The 18,138-nt window shown below is 39.6% G+C and overlaps 1 protein-coding gene across 4 annotated transcripts in view; it reads left to right on the top strand.

Moving 5' to 3' along the window:
• Window positions 1–18,138, top strand: part of LOC145539006 (uncharacterized) — a 207,820-nt gene that overhangs the window by 88,404 nt on the left and 101,278 nt on the right. Inside the window, exon 3 of one of the 4 annotated variants that reach the window (XR_014077497.1) lies at window positions 14,902–14,953. The exons of the other annotated variants lie outside the window; for them this stretch is intronic. The gene's annotated coding sequence lies outside the window, so the exon portion shown is untranslated. The remainder of the gene's footprint in view (window positions 1–14,901; window positions 14,954–18,138) is intronic. 4 annotated transcript variants of the gene reach the window in all.

The raw sequence follows: 18,138 nt of genomic DNA, 5'->3' as shown, positions 1-18,138 counted from the left end.
TAGGTAGAATTATGCAGCCAAGGAAGAACCCTTCTTGATCTGATCCTTGCTTCCTGGACATGATTTTCAGTCAAACTATACTTAAACATGAGAGTACATCTTCTGCCCTATAATTCAGGTTGACCTGGAAGTTATACTGTCTCTTCCCTTATTTTGTGCCAACCACATGCATCTGACACTCAGAGGAATAGGAATAGGAATAATAGGAATAATTCAAAATTTTCAGAGTTAGAGGTATAGCCAATTCAACTTTAAAGGTTTTCTAAGATCATGCATTTAGCAAAGGGCCTAACTAACATCTCCCCCTCTAGTACCCTTAGGAATATGTGAGTAGTAAATTTATTATCCATGGTACATAGAAGTCTTTGTGGACTTTTCCAGAGTCTCAAATCTAATCGTGGTTAAGCCAACAAAAGGATTACAGCCTTATCAAGAGTTTATTTTGCAAGATTGCCACATAGTTCTGCCAGTATCCTGTTTTTCCCACTATGCTGAGCTCAAAGATCCCATTAAATAAAGTTGAACTCTTCAGTTATGCAGAAATATAAACAGACTGCTCAGTGTGATTTGTAATTAAATGTTCATTTGGAAAAAAAATAATGTTCAAATACTAAACAGTGTTAACCCCCATAACTAGAAAACCTGGATGTAATAGAAGAAACTCTAAAATTTCTCCAGTGAGTAAAAGGTGTTACATATTCAAAACTCAGACAATACACACACACACACACACACACACACACACTTTACCACTTTCTTTTTTTTTTTTTTTAATAAATTTATTTATTTTAGTTGGGGGCTAATTACTTTACAATATTGTAGTGGTTTTTGCCATACATTGACATGAATCAGCCATGGGTTTACATGTGTCCCCCATCCTGAACCCCCCTCCCACCTCTCTCCCCATCCCATCCCTCTGGGTCATCCCATTGCCCCAGCCCTGAGCATTTGTCTTATGCATCGAACCTGGAATGGTGTTCTGTTTCACATATGATAATATACATGTTTCAATGCTATTCTCTCAGAATGTTCCACCCTCACCTTCTCCCTCAGAGTCCATAAGACTGTTCTATGCATCTGTGTCTCTTATTCTGTCTCGCATATAGGGTTATTGTTACCATCTTTCAAATTCCATATATATGCATTAGTATACTGTATTGGTGTTTTTCTTTCTGGCTTACTTCACTCTGTATAATGGGCTCCAGTTTCATCCATCTCAATAGAACCGATTCAAATGTATTCTTTTTAATGGCTGAGTAATATTCCATTGTGTATATGTGCCACAGCTTTCTTATCCATTCTTCTGCTGATGGGCATCTAAGCTGCTTCCACATCCTGGCTATTGTAAACAGTGCTGCGATGAACATTGAGGTACACATGTCTCTTTCAATTCTGGTTTCCTTGGTGTGTATGCCCAGCAGTGGGATTGCTGGGTCGTATGGCAGTTCTATTCCCAGTCTTTTAAGGAATCTCCACACTGTTCTCCATAGTGGCTGTACTAGTTTGCATTCCCACCAACAGTGTAAGAGGGTTCCCTTTTCTCCACACCCTCTCCAGCATTTATTGCTTATAGACTTTTGGATAGCAGCCATTCTGACTGGCGTGAAATGGTACCTCATTGTGGTTTTGATTTGCATTTCTCTAATAATGAGTGATGTTGAGCATCTTTTCATGTGTTTGTTAGCCATCTGTATGTCTTCTTTGGAGAAATGTCTGTTTAGTTCTTTGGCCCATTTCTTGATTGGATCGTTTATTTTTCTGGAATTCAGCTGCAGGAGTTGCTTGTATATTTTTGAGATTAATTGTTTGTCTGTTGCTTCGTTTGCTATTATTTTCTCCCATTCTGAAGGCTGTCTTTTCACCTTGCTTATAGTTTCCTTTGTTGTGCAAAAGCTTTTAATTTTAATTAGGTCCCATTTGTTTATTTTTGCTCTTATTTCCAATATTCTGGGAGGTGGGTCATGGAGGATCCTGCTGTGATTTATGTCAGAGACTTTACCACTTTCTTTATCCTAGTCTTGGACTCTACTTGATAATCCATGATGCTGAAGAGTTTCTTGGTGGATAAACCATGAAGGACAGTGTATATCTGTCACAGCATGAGACAAACCCAATAGAAAGGTTTGATTCAATCAAGTCTAAACCATTCTTCTGATACACAGTTGGTTCAGCCTAATCTGAATATATGGTATTTTGTAGGCTTAGTAACAAGGTAGTTTGATAAAAAAAACATTACAGATGAGTTGGATGTTTCTACTATGTAGATTTCTGTAGACTGGAGATCTAATTCTTGGTCCTAGGTAGGCCAGACTAGTATGTCCACATACAGTTAGATCCAATCAACTACCTTAGCCAAAACGATATAATTCCCATTTCCATGTACAATTATGAACTGAAATGTTAAGGACAAAATCTTTTGTATATCTCAGAAGTCTGCACACTGTCTTTCTACTGACAGACGGGAATTTAAGCCACATCTCCTCAGGTGCATTTCTGACAGTGCAATGATGAGTGATTTAGGAGGAGATGACAGAAAGGGAAGAGGGTTGTGGAATTTACTCTTCTGAAAGGACATTAATAATCCAGTTCCACATTGCATTTTTGTTCACTCACATTATGGCTATAAAAGCAGTGTGGTTAGGCCTCTGGCTGTAACCACCATGTAACTGGGGAGATGATATTTTCCAAAATGGGTGCAAAGATATCTCCTATCCTTCCTGCTCTTCTGTGTGATATTGCTACTCCCCCATCAAAAGGAAGGTCCAGTTCCTTTTTGTTTGAATCTGGGCAGGGCTTATGACTGCTTCTATGAGTAAAGTATGGAAGAAGGGGTGCTGTATAATTTTCAAGGCTGGATTACAAAGGCAATGTAGCTTTTGACTTGTTCACTAGAACACTTCCACTTGGATCCTGGGACTACCAAGTAAAAAGTTCAGTTACCATGAGGTCACCACACTGTCTCAGGAAGCCAAACCACATGGAAAGGCCACAGGAAGGTGCTGTATTCAACAGCCCAAGTGGCATTCTCAGTGAACAGTCAATACCAAGTGCCAAACCTGTTAGTACCTTATCTTGATCATCCCGCCCAGTCTAGCCTTCCGATGACAGCAACCCCAGTGAACCTGATTTCATCTGCTAGAGTGACCCCACGCGAGAACCATCCAGCCAAGCTCCTCTCAAACTCCTGATCCAAAAAAAGAATGAGCAAAATAGCATGGCTGTTTTAAGCCGCTACGTTTGGAAATAATTTATTATACAGCAATAGTAGCCAAACAGAGTTATTTCAAAGTTACCTCTACTTCCCACTATTCAGACTGCTCCAGAATCTCAGAAAATCAGAAGTTTCTGGCACCCTCAGGAAAGGAGTATCTTTTATAAGACACTTGACCTTGAACTTTCTAACATCTGGGTATTCCTAGAATTTGCAAACAGCTAGAGGCCTTGATAAGCAGTCATGTTATATAATCAGGCAGAGAAAATTATATTTACTAGAACTCTTCTAAGAAAGGTTGCTCCGTGTATTTGGGAAAATACACTTGATCAACTACACAGTAGAATCGAGATGAGAGTAGGGCAGAGTGCGACATTCTGTTCATGTTTAAGTAACAATCAACAGTTGCTAAACTTCCTTCTAAGGGGGAGAGATACTATTCATAGCAGACCTTTTTGCTTTGTCAAGCACCTAGCTGAGTAGAGATTACAAGTTTAGGAAAAGAACTGAATAACTCAGCAAAATAGAGGAAACTGGACCATGTTTGGAAAAAGTGAAAAGGAGAACACCCTGTTTGCTGAATAGCCAAAATGAGAACTTTGGGGAACAGAGATATTCAACAGTATTTTGAAGGAGTGTGCTATTGAATGCGTAAGGAAAATTTTATCCCCTGTCATTCTTACCAGAATTTTGGTAAATATTACATTGCTCAATCATTCTCTTATTTCAAGTGATTTAGAGAAATATGGTAATATTGAGTTTAGCAAGGAGATGAAAAAGACTGCATATAAGGACCAGCAGATATCTAGGTTACCCACATACTGGTAAAGATGTAGCAGTGACAAAATATATATTTTTGAAAAAAAAAAAAGAAAACTGAAAAAATAATTTAGTTCTTTGCCTCATGGAAGACTTATTTTAAAGGAAGTCTTGTACACACACCGTACCCTAAAAATTGAGAGAGAGGACAGGCACACTCAGGAATTAATTCCTAAGCATGATCAGTATTTCCTTCTCCTGATGCTAACTGTTATTTAGTTTTGAAGGAGAAGAATCTTGAGGGGAAAGTTGGGCTGTAGATATACAAAAAGGGTCATGTACCAGAGTCCCATAAAAATGGCCCAATTCTCTTACCACCTGCTGGCAGTGAGTTTTGTCTCTTTTCAACACTTTCAAAATTATCGTCTCACCTGTCCTACTTTTGAGGAATAAGCTCTAATGTGATCCTAATTTGATGAAAAAAATCTTCACTAAATTGTTATTAACTGGTGATAAGTGAATGTATTTTATGTATTTAGCCCCCAGGTCATTTGCATTTATAACCTCTGTGAACTTTATCCCACAATCTTGAGTGTGAGAAAAGTGTACTATTCCTTTAATTTCTTCAAACTAAATCCAAGTGTGAGCGTCCTTCCTCCTGCAATTGTAGAAAAATTGAGCTTCATTCGTTACTGAGATTGGTGGGGAAAAGTCTTCTCCTTCTTAGGTTCCATCTATAATCTAGGAGCCTGATGTGGTTCCTGAAAGAGGAAAATTCACCAGCCTTCAGTCCATCCTATCTCCTGACATATATTGTGCACATTGCATTGCTCTCTGAAGTCTGGTGGCTCCTTTGCTCTTCTATGTGAAGGTGGAGAAAATGTAACTAAGGCAGAAGCCCTGTGTCAGTGTCCAGCCTCTTTAGCTGCAGCTTTCCTGAGTCCTGCCTCCCACCCGGGTCTCTTTCATGATGCAGGGTTCCCCATGAAGAGTTTCATTCCCTCCACTCTTAAGGAGTCTCCCTTCTCAAAGGACACTTACTTCTCTCCCATGGTATACGGTCAGCCCTCTGTATCTTCATGTTCCATATCTGAGGATTCAGCTGCAGATGGAAATTTTTTGGAAAAAACAAATCCATAAAATTCTAAAAAGCAAAACTTGAATTTGCTGCACCAGCAACTATTTACATAGCATTTACATTGTACTTACAAATATTTATATTTTGTTAGATAGGATAAGTAATCTAGAGATGGTTTTACAAAACTTTGGAAGAATGTGCATAGGTAATAGGCAAATTCTACCCTGTTTTATATAAGGGACTTGAGCATCCACAGATTTAAGTATCTCGGTGGGGGTCCTGCAGCCAGTCCCCTGAGGGATGACTAATCCTTTCAAGGAAATCACCTCTTGTGGACACAAAAGCCAGAAAGAACAATGTTCACAGTCAGATTTGCTTCCTGCACCCACAGCACAGTCCTCCCCTGAGGCAAGGGAGAGACTCAGAAGGCAAAACTACCCTCCTGGGGCAGTTACAGAAAAACAAACTGAAAAGGAAAACAGAAATTAATATTTCAGTATTTCAACAGAATACTCAAACATGTATTCAACAAGATACTACAGAAGTAGTAATATTTTCACTCAGATGAGTGGTACTTTTAGAAATGGGTCCTCTAGCATTCCTCAGGTCTGGGAGCGGTCCCTCTTCAGAAAGGCTCTGCTCAAATTCAAAGAACAATGCACTTGAGAAAATCTTGAGTTTAGGGATGTTATGACTGGAGTCACACCTTGAAAAGGGAGACAAGCCTGGAAGGACACAGTCCTGAATCGTGTCTGAGCGGTAAACATTCAGGAAGACTTTTTCCTGCTCCAGCCCCCGCCTCCAGGAGAATGTCAGCAATAATTTTGGTTAGCTAGCCAAAAGCTTGCCCTGCCCTACCTGACTCCTGCCAGGAGCAGCTGCCTTTGAAAACAGCAAAAATAGCTTTCTGTGTTAGAAGGAAGCAACAGGACCCCTGGCACTGAGCAGACATCACACTTCCTTCTTGCTACTTGTTTACAGGCAGCATGGTGTAGGGAAAATGAGGTCAAGGAGCTGCTGTTGTTGGTTCTTGAAGGTCCAGGTGACCAGGGAGATGATCTTCAGAACAGATACCTGATCACTGCCCTCCATACCCATAAGACTTAGACTCTGACATGTGGCTTCAGAGGGGTTCTGCCAAAACCTCCGTTATCCTGAGAATGACAAACTTAAAAGTCTAAAATGATGTAGATTTTCATATCTAAAGAAGAGAGGTTTTCTAGCAAAGTACAGGTTATATTTCCATAGGATATTCTTTTTTTTTTTCACTTAGATCGAGCAACCAAAAACCTAAGTCCTTAGTCTCTGACTTATTTCTTTTAGCAGATGAGGTAAACTAAGGCTCAGAGAAATTAAGTAACTTGTTTCAGGTCCTACAGGTAGTAAATTATATAATTCAGAATTACAAGCTCTGATTTCTGAATGACTTGATCCATTTGTGGCCTTTTTGGATATATATTTCACCAAAACATTTTTGGTTTATTTATTATTTTAAGATAGATAACTTGAAGAAACCTGAAACTTCCTGACATTAACAGAGGCTACATCACTGTTAGGACAACCAGACAGGTCTTTATTAAATTCTTAGCAAATTATTTGTCTCTGGAAGACACCAATATATCACAGTTGGCAGGAGAAATCTAAACAAGCCTCCTAATTATTTTATTAAGAAGTGCTTTCTGTTTATGAGCTGTTAGCTTAATTTAAGCATTAGTGTGTGTACTGGGTGTGTTTGTGTATGTGTGTGTGTTAGAGGTGTCCACAAGGTAAACAAATAAGCTTAATATAGAGCTGAGAAAAGCCAAAGAAACAGCACATTGTATACAAAAGAACTACTAGCGTGTTCTGTAGCTTTGAAAAACATTGTGGCCAAAGTGTTCTGCCAGGGGCAACATGGTTTAGCGTTCTATCATCTCAATATGAGCAGGTTATTTTCAGGTTCTATTGGCCTTCAAGGCCCAGTGTAATAAACCCTGTTCTTGTGTGCCCGTGTTGTATAATAAGACTAACAGTGCCATTTGGGGAGCTGAAAGGGAGGAGCTAATTTTGAATTTCTTTCATCAAAGTGTACATTTTTCAGAAAAATTCTTAGTCCTGAATGATGCCTCTAAAGAGGGAAGTAAAAGATATATTTTCTTTTGAGAAGCTGTAGCATCTTTATAGCACTTTTTTGAGTTGATTTAAGGTTTTATTAGGACTAAGTAATAGTGCTGTGCTGTGTGCTTAGTTGAGTCCTACTCTTTGCAACTCCATGGACTGTAGCCCACCAGGCTCCTCTGTCCATGGGGATTGTCCAGGCAAGAACACTGGAGTGGGTTGTCATGGCCTCCTCCAGGGGATCTTTCTAACCCAGGGATTGAACCCAGGTGTCCCACATTTCAGGTGAATTCTTTACCATCTGAGCCACCAGAGAAGCCCAAGAATACTGGAGTGGGTAACCTATCCCTTCTCCAGGGGATCTTCCCAACCCAGGAATCGAATCAGGATCTCCTGCATTGCAGGCGGATTCTTTACCAGCTGAACTCGCAGCGAAGCCCCAAGTAATAATAACCACTGCTAATTGAATGCTTACTATGCACAAGTACCATACAAGCATGATTTCATTTAATCACTAAGGAAGTCTCAGGATATAGGAAGCATTTTTCGTCATTCAGAAACGGAAACTGGGTTTCAGAGATTTTAAATAATTTGCTTTAAAGAACCTTGTGGAAAGTGATGGAGCTTTCTGACCTCAACTTAAGTCCTTCTGACCCAAACCCTAACCGCTACACATATTACCTCCCAACTTGACACTAGGGAAAGGATAAATTATCCTCATGGGGGAGGAGGGAGTTGGCACCTGATGACCAAGAACAAAGCTGTGACCCTTGGAAGCTGTGACACTTGCTCCTTGGAAGAAAAGCTCTGACCAACCTAGACAGCATATTAAAAAGCAGAGACATTACTTTGCCAACAAAGGTCCGTCTAGTCAAAGCTATGGTTTTTCCAGTAGTCATGTCCGGATGTGAGAGTTGGACTGGAAAGAAAGCTGAGGGCCAAAGAATTGATGCTTTTGAACTTTGGTGTTGAAGAAGACTCTTGAGAGTCACTTGGACTGAAAGGATTCAAATCAGTCAATCCTAAAGTCCTGAATATTCATTGGAAGGACTGATGCTGAAGCTGAAATTCTAATACTTTGACCATCTTGTGCGAAGAACTGACGCTTTTGAAAAGACCCTGATGCTGGGCAAGATTGAAGGTGGGAGGAGAAGGGGACAACAGAGGATAAGATGGTTGGATGGCATCATCCACTCGATGGACATGAGTTTGAGTAAGCTCCGGGAGTTGGTGATGAACAGGGAAGCCTGGCATGCTGTAGTCCGTGGGGTCGCAATGAGTCGGACACGACTGAGGGACTGAACTGAACTGAACTGAACTGAGCCATCCCTCCAAGTTAGAGGACAATTGTAACTTTGATCTTTGCTCTGAAGGGAACTTTCCCTTAAGCACAGTGTGTTTTTTTCCAGCTTTCGGGCTGTGTAATTTGCTGGGGGGGAAAGATACTAAAATTTAATTGCTTTGCAGAAAACACCTCTTTTTTTTTATCTCTTGGGGCCATGGGAAAACAGTGAGAAAAAAAAAAAAGGCCACATAAAACTAGATCACATTTAAAAACTTCTTCTGAGCTAATCACATAAAGATTATTCTGTCCTGAAGAAAAATCACACTGAGGTTCAAATGTGTCTAAAATGAAAGTATCTACAGAAGATTTTTTTACTAGTGACATTGATGGCTTTAAATCACACTGGTCTTCTCAAAAAGCTTATTTGAATGTTCATGAAAAGTAGAAATGGTAGCACCCAAAATTGTGAAATTGTGATTAGTTTTTCCACTTGGCATTAATGTGGGTGAATATTGTGAACATAATGAGAAGCAAAACAGAAATTTCAGAGGAATACGTAAATATGAGTCCATTTATACAAAATTTAAATATGCAAAATTAAATAATGTATTTTATAAGAATACAAATATATGCAGAAACTACTGAGAATTTCATGAGAGCAAATTCAAGACAGTGAGGGGAGGGAAGGAGGTATAATCTAAATAGGACACCCAGAGAGCATTAACTGGGTTTGTCAAGTTTTCTTTCTTAAGTCAGGAGATGACTGAGGTGTTTCTCTTTCGCTGTTTACATCTTCTGGTTTTTTGAAACATCTCATGATTTTTAAAATTTTCCCTGTTTTCCCTGAGATCAACATGCCCCCTCCAAGTGAGCAAAGGTCTGTTCAGCATTGGAGTGCGTTGCTTTCTTTTGACCTGAGAACTCATATCTCAGATTAAACGCTAAAGACAACTCACAAGATTCTGTTCTGGAAGAATGTGGAGCTGTCCTTAATCTGCAACCTGGGCCCTCTTCAACAACATTCAGAAGTTCACTAGCGTGGATTCCATGACTCTGCCCTCACCCTCAGTCCTGGGAGCTGGTGAAGAAAGGGTGCTGACTTCCAAAGACAGAGAGATTTGGGTTTCATTTCTAGCGTTACCACTTTCTAGTCTTAATTTCATTTGTAAAATGGACCTAATAAGACAAACCTCCTCACTGGATTTTTATAAGGATGGAATTAGTTCCCACTTACAAAATAGTGCCTGGCATGCAAAAAACACTCATAAATAAGGTTGCCATGGTTTATGTAAATCACCAGTCTAGGAGAATCCGTTCTGATTCTTTTCTTGCCCTTACTTTCTCCCAGCTGTCTGACATTTTCAAATTTGCTTTGTAACTAAATATTTTCATTCAAATCACTTTCCTGAGACTCATGGTAACATGCCTAATTCATTGTTTGGATAGCCCACTTTCCAATTATTTCTGAACTTTTTAAAAAAGAAATAAAAATGTTCTACTTATTCATGTTTCTTTCATTTTTAAAAGTACTAGTTGAGGTCATGAGACTATTACCTCAGAGTGCTCAGACGTTATTAAAACAAATTACGCTGGGTCACTGCGAGGGGAGCCCTAACACTCATTCCAACAGAGGAGGCTGGGAGGCCCCCTGAGAAGGAGTGAAAGAATGGATCTTTTGTTGGCTCACACATGACATTATTTAGAAATAGCTTGTTTTGCTAATATGACCAGATGTCTCCTACTCATATATAAAAACTTTCTAACCCACACTGATTTGCTTAACAAGCGTCCACAACAAGGTAGTTAACAAGACCAAACTGCCTGTGTCTATTTAAGGGTAGACTTTGTTCAAGGAGTACATCGTCTGCTGACAACAACTCTTCCTTAGAAGTACGAACCCTCATGTTAATGGGAAAAGTACTTACTTGAGCCAGAGATTGAAAGTTTGAAATTTTACTCTACCACTTCCTGATGATGTGGTATGAGTATACTGTTTAATTTCTAGGTCTCTCTTTCTTCATTTGTAAAGCAGGGATAATAATATGCCTCCCGAGGAGTTCTGATAAGATTTGAGTGAATACTATGAAAGCATTTGGAACAGAAACAGATACATAGCAGGCATTCAACAAATGTTAGGTGAAGTATTAGTTGACTTAGTAGATCAACTTGGACATGTTATCTTCAAATTTCAGATCCTAGTTTCAAGATGATAGGTATGATAATGGAGTGGTAAAAAAGTATTAGACTTTGAGTCAAGTAACTACTGCTGCTGCTGCTGCTAAGTCACTTCAGTCATGTCCAACTCTGTGCAACCCCATAGACGGCAGCCCACCAGGCTCCCCCGTCCCTGGGATTCTCCAGGCAAGAACACTGGAGTGGGTTGCCATTTCCTTCTCCAATGCATGAAAGTGAAAAGTGAAAGTGAAGTCTCTCAGTTGTATCCTACTCTCAGCGACCCCAGGGACTGCAGCCCACCAGACTCCTCCATCCATGGGATTTTCCAGGCAAGAGTCCTGGAGTGGGGTGCCATTGCCTTCTCCAGTCACGTAACTAAATTGTACTTATTACTCGCTCTGTGGCTTTGTACAGATCCCTTAACTTTTCTGTTTTATTTACTTAATGTATAAGTTGGGGCATAATAATAACCTCTCTCTCCACATCCTAGGATTTGGAGAGAAGCAAAGTTTGTGTTTCCCCAATCTTCAGATTATGTATTCCTTCTATTTCTAAAAGTAACAAGTACTGTTAAGTGTATGTTTTGTTTTCTCAAATTACTACCTTCTAATGGAATGGATTGGAGAAGGCAATGGCACCCCACTCCAATTCTCTTGCCTGGAAAATCCATGGACGGAGGAGCCTGGTAGGCTACAGTCCATGGGGTCGCTAAGGGTCGGACACGACTGAGCGACTTCACTTTCATTTTTCCCTTTCATGCATTGGAGAAGGAAATGGCAACCCACTCCAGTATTCTTGCCTGGAGAATCCCAGGGGCGGCGGAGCCTGGTGGGCTGCCGTCTGTGGGGTCGCACAGAGTCGGACACGACTGAAGCGACTTAGCAGCAGCAGCAGCAGCAATGGAATGGATGACCCGCAAAAGAATCCAGTGGAAGAACTGTAGCTAGATTCTGGAATTCTGTCTGAGGGGACACACTTTATATGCAAAGGCAAACAGAATGCTAGTTGCTCCACACAGAACACTAGTAACAGCCATGGTTAAGATAATCATCCATCTCTGGAGAAATGCCACCACCTTCCTGACCTTGTGCTTTCAAGTTCAATAAGGTGGAATAATTCCATAATAATTTAAATACCAGAACTACCTTTACTAAGAGCCTGAGTAATAGTTCCTGAACACTCCACAAATCAAATTTTATAGCCAATTGGCTACATTATTGGGTAAAGGGTAAGGTTCATGAAAGCCTGACTTCTTTAACAGTTCAGGCCCAGTTAACTGGGTGGTATTCTAGAACATGGTGTATGCATGAAGGTTTACATAATATTGCCTGGAAGACAATAACTTGAGTTAGATTTTAGTTTAATTGAATAGAAAATATGTAATTTATTTCCTTCCATTGGAAAAAAATTCTCTTTAATTTCTAAATAACATGTTAATACATTTTTACTTGAAAATAGTTTAAACCCAACTAACTTCTTGTTTAATGATAGGAAAATTGTATCTCATTGCTGTCTTTATTTGTATTTCTTTGGATAGTAGTAATACTGAGCATCTTTCCAGGAGTGTAATAATGATTTTCTCTTTAACAAGTTATCTTCTGGTATATTCATAAACTCTACTTATTCTATTCTTTCAATCTTTTTTTCATTTTCCAGCATCAATGCTACATGTTTAGTTTTTTAGTGTTTCAATATTTTGGAGTAGGAGCTCATCTTCCAGTTACATAGATCTTTTTGAGAATTTATCACACAAGGAAATATCTAATTGCATATGGTACCTGTGACCAAATGAAATCTGCTACTCTCCATTTCTTAGAGATGAGGAAATAAAACCACAAAATGTATAAGACCAGATCTAAAACCCAGATCTTTGGATTCAGTACATTTCCTTCTGAAGCTCTGCAGTTATACACAGATCCCATAGAAGCCTAGACTATTTGAGGGAAATTAATTTAGGCAAGAATGATCAAATTTAAGCACCTCATTTCACAGATGAGCAAAGTAAGGTATGAAAAAATGAAATACCTGTGACATGATACAAGAACACAGGCATTCAGGCTCTAGTTGGGATTCTCTCTACTACTCCATGTGAGTTTCCATAATGGCAGCATTTCATAAAAAATTTCTAATGCTTTATCCCTATTAGTTACCTGGAAGAGGGAAGAATTCAGAACTCATTCTCTTAACTCATGAAATAATGGGAAATAACGTTGTTAAAGCTGAGACAGGACACTTGAAAATTAAAGGTTGCCAGTATTTTATTGATATATCTTTGTATTCACTCTGTGAAAAAGACAAAGGGAATAGAAAAATCCTTAGTTAAAGTGAGGGTTTCCCTGGTGACTCAGGTGGTAAAGAATCTGCCTGCAATTCGAGAGACCTGGGTTCCATCCCTGGGTTGGGAAGATACCCTGAAGGAGGGCATGGCAACGACTCCAGAATTCTTGCCTGGAGAATCCCCATGGACTGAGGAGCCTGGTGGGCTGGTGGGCTACATTGCATGGGGGTCTCAAAGAGTTGGACAAATGATACATTCTGTTCATCAACTGTCTGTCTATAGGGTATTTCAAGCATTTCATGACTGGCGTTGCACATATAATAAGTAAGGATTGTCATTGTTTAGTCACTAAGTCATGTCTGACTTTTTGTGACCCCATGGACTGCATTAGCCAGGCTTGCCTGTCTTCCACCATCTCCCCAAGTTTGCTCAAACTCATGTCCATTGAGTCGGTGATGCCATCTAACCACCTCATCCTCTGCCATCCCCTTCTTCTCCTGCCCTCAATCTTTCCCAGCATCAGGGTCTTTTCCAATGAGTTGGCTTTTCACATCAGTTGGCTGAAGTATTGGAGCTTCAGCTTCAGTATCAGTCCTTCAAGTGAATATTTAGGATTGATTTCCTTTAGGATTGATTGGTTTGATCTCCTTGCAGTCCAAGGGACTCTCAAGAGTCTTCTCCAGCACCACAATTCAAAAGCATCAATTCTTTGTTGCTCAGTCTTCTTTATGATCCAGCTCTCACATCTTTACCTGACTACTGGAAAAACCATAGCTTTGACTATACAAATCTTTGCTGGTAAAGTGATGTGTCTGCTTTTTAATATACTGTCTAGGTTTGTCATAGCTTGGGCAAATATATTTGGGATGAGCAGTCATAACTATCTTGAAGACTTCTCTGGAACAGAAGCTGATTTAAAAAGATCTTTCTTTTATTGGGATCCTTCACACCTTTGTTTTTGGTATTCTGAGCTAGGAAATAATATGAACTTTGTGTTTCAACAGCCCGCTTATTTCATCCAATCATACTTTCCTTTGCCTGGGTAAAGGACAAGAATACATTACCTGTGTCTCAAACTTCAAAACTGTTGTAACTACTCTTGGAAAAACAGGGATAAAAAGTTGTCCTTAAACAGACACCAGTACAGATCTGCAGCGTAAGTTGCAGATAAGGTAAGCAAAGAAAAACGGGTCCTACAGGGTCATGAGCCAAAAAACCTGAATGAATAATTTCTGATTGTTCCTGGGTCCGCAAATTGGTTATCTTCCAGCCTGTATGTGTTCCATTTGCAGTCCTCAGGTAAATTCTTTAAGCTTTTTGGTTGCATTTTCCATTTCAGTTTGCTTTAAATAATAGGTCAGAACACATGTCTTGAAGTCTAAGATCTAAAACATATGTTTGTACAAGGAGACCACAAAGGTAGAACTACAGAATCTAAGCCAGTTTTATTTTTAGCGGAGACTTTAGATGTCTGCTCAACACATTTATTTGTAAAGTATTATTTGTTCATCCAATATGTCATGCTGTCAAGAAACATACCAATGAAGAAGACCAAGTTCCTATTCTGCATGAGTATATAATCTAGTTGGAGAGCAAATATATCAATCATAAATGCCTTTTCTCCATACACAGAGAATACTAGTTTAAAGAACTAGATGTTCAAAAAAGGTAAGGGAAGTGAAATCAGGTTGAAGGGGAGTACACTTTCCCTTTTAAGCTACTCTTTGTTTTTTTCTTTTTAGCTACTCTTAAGCCAAGAAGAATCTTTACCAATTACCTTCAGGCCCTTAAATAAGAGCCATTGACCTGTCAACTATATGGATGACTGAAGTCTACTTTATATAAAACACTCCTTTGTCCCCTATAGTTGTGTGATTCTTCTATTCGTGCACATATTTTCTTGGCTCTAGAGCAGAAATGTAGACACAAAACTCATTTCTCAGGTAAGCCTATCTTTTTCTTTTGGTGAAGAAGGTTCCATCTGCTCAGATATCCCTCCCTTTATCTTCCCTACCCAGGTTTATAAAGTCAGAAAATTACCCGCCTTGGCAGATCGATCAAATGATTGAGGTATGTAAATCAGGTGCTTCTATAAATATCAACTCCTTTTCCTAATTTAACTTTTAATTCCTCATCTAGGCTGTAGATCATTCCATTCTGGTCTGGTCCACATTCACCTTTCTTACTTTTTAAATAAATTTCCATGGCTCTAGCCCATGAATATCACTCTGGACCAGTTCTCTCTGACCTGGGAATACTGCCTTCACTTGGTCCAGCCGATTTATCCAAGTGAAGCTCAGGTTTTTCCACTAGCACCATCACTCATTGTTGTAAACTTTACTATTTTTTCAGGGGATCTCCACTGTGAACCTCCTACAGGTCCTGGTAAACAAGTAAATTAGTTTGCTAGGGCTGCCAAAATGAAATCCCACAGACTGAGTGACTTAAGAAACAAAAGTTTAACAGGACCTCGTGGCGCAACGGTAGCGCGTCTGACTCCAAGAAACAAAAGTTTATTTTTTCACAGTTCTGGAGGCTAGAAGTCCAAGATCAAGGTATCAGCAGGTTTGGTTTCTTCTGAGACCTCTCTCCTTGTCTTGCACATGTCCATCTTTCCACTGTGTCCTCATATGCACATGGTCTTTACTCTGTGCATGCATATCTCTGCTGTCTCTTTGTGTGTCCTGTTCTTGTTTCTTTTAAGGACATCAGTCAGGTTAGAGTCCATCATCATGACTTCATTTTAACTTAATTGCCTTTTTAAAGACCCTCTTTCAAAATACAGTCAAATTCTGAGGCACAGGGTGTTAGGGCTTTAACTTCCACATACGAATCTGCGGGCAGGAACATCAGCCCATGACAACTGGTTCTTGGCAAGGGCAGGGGCAGAGCCTTGATTTGCAGGCAGCATGGTACAAGTATTCCCATCATAGCCTGCTTCAAGCTATCAGTCACTTAATAACAGTGCACAAATATCCTGAACACTTAAGAATCAGTCTCACAAGCTGGTAAGAGCTGGTTCTGGCACGTAGATGATACAGATTCCAGTCAAATGCCCCTTCTTTTGTTGAAGGAAGTGTCCTTGTATTCTGTTACCACCATCAAACTTCACAGGATGTTCTACTGCGGCTTTCTTCCAGCTGAGGGACATCTCTAGTTTGTAGCCCATTTGCAGTGCAGAAATTATTGATATACCCTTGAGTTCAGTAAATTCCCTAGCCCTTCAACGATTAGATTACAAATCCATTCACCTCATCAAGATGGTAACCCATTCTTTCTACCCACGCCCCCCCCCACACTTTTTTTTTTTACCATGTTAAACTCACCGATACTTATTTAAACCATGAGACATATATACAAATAATTTCACTTGGGGCCAAAGAGGGGAAAAAACCTGTTACAATTCTCCCCAATTCTCAAATGCTCTTTTGAGAGCAGTAGGGTAAAAAGAGTCAGGCTCAGGAGAGGCAAACATGAAAAAGGCTAAGACTTGTGCTAGCATAAAAATGATAGTCTTTATCTTTCACTATCCATGCCCAAAACTTCATGACTGTTCACAATACTAGGTGAAAAGAATCTAACATTTTACAATAATTTAAAAATTTTGCAATCAGGTAGAATTCTAGCCAAACACAGCACCAAAAAGAACAAATCTCCTTACTTTATAATTTCTCATCTAATTTTGACAGCTTTGGAAGAGTAACAGGAAGAATCTCTTGATGAAGAAATTCCCAACTGGGTCCAAGTGAAAAAAATTTCTTGAATCTATTTTGTGAGACAATTTCAATTTCTGGGTTTAATCATACTAAATTAGCAGATTCAGCAAAGTTTTTGGGCTTCAGATCACATAAATACGATAATCTCATTCCAAATTTGTGTCTACATATTTCAGAGTCATTTGTATAGTGAATCTATTTGACTTTCCACTTTGATTATGGAATTAACCAGATAATTCTCAGATTTCTATTCTGCTTAGCATGATCGCCAGTCACAATGATCTTCTCCTCCTGGTGTTCATCTGCAGTGCCATCCTTCCCTACACTAAATAGTATTGACCTGTGTCAACAGTAGAATATCATGTAGAAATGTCATAGAAGACATTGCAGCTTCTACTTTTTTCTCTTGGATCATTCACAGCTTTCATATAATGTTGTTCAGTTGCCAAGTGGTGTCGGACTCTTTGTGACTCCATAGACTGCAGCACACCAGGCTTCCGTGTCCCTCACCATTATATTTCATATAATGAGGACTCTCCAATAGCCCTATAGAGAGAACTATATGATGGGAGTGGGCAGTGACCTCCTGTCAACCTCAGGCATCAACTGTCAGCATGTTAGTGAGCCCTCTTGGAGGGGGATCCTCAGGCCCAGTCAAGTCTTCAAATGGTAGCAGCCACAGCTCTCTTCTTGACTGCAAGCTCATGAGCAATTTCAAGCCAGAACCACACAACTAAGCTAACCCTGAATTCCTGAGCTACGGAAATTGAAATTAACAGATGATTTTTGTTTAAACTGCTAAGTTTGTGGGGTAATTTGTTATGCAGCAATAGAAAATGAATGTCAGGTAGGCATTTAAAACCCAGTATTCAGAGAGCCAGTGTTTATAAACTGCTCAGGGTCAGTAAATGCAAAAAAGTCTCCATTTTAATTCCTGTGATACAGTTTATTAGGTTTCTGAAACTCCCAGGCCTTTAAACTGTTCTCCTACGTTGACAAATTCTCTACCTTCTGGGTCTTGATGAGAATCAGAGAATTTTCTTCTACTCAGAAAATGCAAGATACCTACTTTGTCAGTTAACTTTGGCAGCTGTTGAACAAGTGCCCCAGACATGATTCGTCAGGCGCACCTGTTCATCTAGGATCTTGAATTAAGGTCTAGTGATGCAAACAGGAAGACAGTGAGAGGCAGAGGAAATGTCCAATACCCATGGCAGTGATGGTGGTATTGTAAGCTACAGCATCCACTGTGGACCGGCAGCTCTGACAGCAATGCTGTTCCTCATTAGACTGGTTTGTTCTAGCCACAGAGATTCCATGACCACCTAATATTCCTTAATAAACTTCTTTTGTGTTTTAAGCATCATCTACAGTATGGGTTCTACTTCATGGTAGGTAAGAATGGAAATCAAAAGGACATGGGATACCACAAAATTGCCAGTAGGAATTGCCTGAAAGAAAAGATGGCCTCATTCTGACCAACTGAATCTGTCTTCAAAGACACAACTTAATTGTCAGGGAGAAGCTGAGTCATAATAT

Source organism: Giraffa tippelskirchi, chromosome 2 (genome assembly GCF_054371585.1).
Source record: "Giraffa tippelskirchi isolate mGirTip1 chromosome 2, T2T-mGirTip1v1.2.pri, whole genome shotgun sequence".
Lineage (NCBI taxonomy): Eukaryota > Metazoa > Chordata > Mammalia > Artiodactyla > Giraffidae > Giraffa > Giraffa tippelskirchi.
Note: the sequence above shows the minus strand (reverse complement) of the source record. Positions and strands in the feature narration are given on the sequence as shown.